General features: G+C 29.1%; 1 protein-coding gene across 1 annotated transcript in view; it reads right to left on the reverse strand.

Moving 5' to 3' along the window:
- The window catches only part of LOC125041549, a 7950-nt gene extending 6607 nt beyond the window's left edge, over window positions 1-1343 (reverse strand). Inside the window, exon 1 of the mRNA XM_047636577.1 lies at window positions 1227-1343. The gene's annotated coding sequence lies outside the window, so the exon portion shown is untranslated. The remainder of the gene's footprint in view (window positions 1-1226) is intronic.
- Between the last annotated feature and the right edge of the window lie 1157 nt (window positions 1344-2500).

Consider the following 2500-nt stretch of genomic DNA (forward strand, 5'->3'; position numbering starts at 1 on the left):
TATCATTACAGTAATGCAGATTCTTATGATGATAATGATGATAATAATAATAATGATAAGAGTTATAATAACACACACAACAATATTAGAGAAGGATGGCTTTGTACTGCATTTCGCCCTTAAAGGCCTATGCAACAGCTGGGAGTTTTTTTTTTCGTGAAATGGAGTGAACAGTATTTGTGTTCAAGCTAAATTTGGCGAATGAACGCCTGAAGCTTCAAAAAACAAGGTAATGACGCTAATGATGAAAGCTGAATCAAATGAACCCAGATTATCATGATTGACAGAAAAAGAAAAAAGTCAGTGTTAAAGAATGATCAGGTAAATACGTAAAAACATAATAATAATAATAATAATAATAATAATAATAATAATGATAATAATAATAATAATGATAATAATAATAATAATGATAATAATAATAATAATAATAATAATAATAATAATAATAATAATAATAATAATAATGATAATAATAATAATAATAATAATAATAATTACGATAATGATTATAGTAATAATAATAATAAAATAAGAGAAGTTTTGAGTTAACACAGTCGCTATTTAGAAGCAAAACATAAGTTTAATAAAAGTGGCTCTTCTGAAACTAAAACTACTTAATCACCAAACTACAGCTAACGACCATTAAAAACTCACCTTACCTTCATCAGCAATATGTCATTAACTTGGATATAATTTTATTTTTATGACTTACAACGGAGAGATAAATTCAAACATATCAGACAAACATTCAAAGACCAAATTAAAAGAAAAATTATTGTGAAATGACAACCTCCTCCATTAAGCGCATGTAAAAAAAAAAAAAAAAAAAAAAAAAAAATATATATATATATATATATATAATAATAATAATAATAATAATAATAATAATAATAATAATGGAAAATATTTCGCCTTAATCACGTAATGCACCATCTAATTCATTCTCTCATCCCCCCATAACGTGTAATAATGATAATAATAATAATAATAATAATAATAATAATAATAATAATAATAATAATAATAATAATAATAATAATAATAATAAAAAGAAGAAGAAGAAGAAGAAGAAGACCAACAACAACAACAACAATAATGATAATAATAATGATAATAACGTAACGTGAAGCCCGGACTTACAGATTCTGAAATCAGCTCTCGCTATTATAACTAATACCCCATCCTTACACACACGAAACAGCGTTCTTAATAGCTCTTCATACCTCGTAGGTGATATCTTTCGCTGGAAGGTGTAGATTACAGAATTAAATCTCCTGTTTAGTCGTGGGAAACGAAGAGATTGTCAGGACGCTCTAGCTGAAACCGACGCTGTGGCCGAGTTGCCATTTTTTTTAATAGATGAAATTCCCATAAATTTTAATATCTTTTCTCGTCAATATTCGGATAGATCGTGTCCCTTTACCACCCACACAAAACTCGCAATTAACACTGAAACTATCGTAGATACTAATCAATAAAAGTTTTTTCTTGTTGAAATTAATGATAATTAATAAGATTATGTAAATTTGGTTCTTCTGTTTGTCCATGTAACAAGCTCTCTGTATTGTATGCATTCATTGTAATATAAATTTTCGTAAACCAAAATATAACTTTTTGTACATTTAATTTAACTTCAACACACAATATAAACTGGCCTTTGCAGTTTATCATTATAAAATATATATATTTTTTAAAATTCTTGCTCTCTCAAAGATGATTGTGAAATAAATCTTACCGTTGAGGTTTATAAAGGAAATATGTACATATTTCTTAATTATTTTCTTTGCTTTATTAGTATACAAACTGATTTAAATAATTCACGTTTTTCCATGATACATAAAATATCTCTTCTTGTTTGTTTGTTTATATTCTTTTCGTACATTGGCTGTGGATCATTTTTGTTAATTATTTCTGTCATATACGCTGTTCATGGAATGTAGGCCTATATATCTTATTTTAGAGCACAACACAATCTCAGTGTGTGTGTGTGTGTGTGTGTGTGTGTGTGTGTGTGTGTGTGTGTGTGTGTGTGTGTGTGTGTGTGTGTGTGTGTGTGTGTGTGTGCGTATATGTATATTTATGTGTATGTGTGTATATATGTATATATATATATAATCAATTAACAACCTCTATGGCTCAGGCTTTTCAATTGCAAGAAGTAAGACAGGCATTATCGGGAATCAACAGCAAAGATTATTGGGTCTTTAACTAACCACCGGCTTAGACTTAGCACTCAGGGACGGTGAACAGTTCGCTGAAAGTTATGGATTCGCAAAACAGTCCTTAACCGGATCAGAGAATCATACGAGACCAGCCGTAAACCTCCAAGTCAAAATTATGTAAGGTTACAGGTGAATTTCCTTCCGTCAAATAAATCTACAAGAATTCGTATGGCGTGACCAGGTTCCCAGGAGCATATGTGGAAATCTGTGTACTCATGTCACTGTATTACTCATCAATATCGTTAATAATACAGTATAAAACGATCATGAGAATC

Source organism: Penaeus chinensis, chromosome 30, assembly GCF_019202785.1.
Source record: "Penaeus chinensis breed Huanghai No. 1 chromosome 30, ASM1920278v2, whole genome shotgun sequence".
NCBI lineage: Eukaryota > Metazoa > Arthropoda > Malacostraca > Decapoda > Penaeidae > Penaeus > Penaeus chinensis.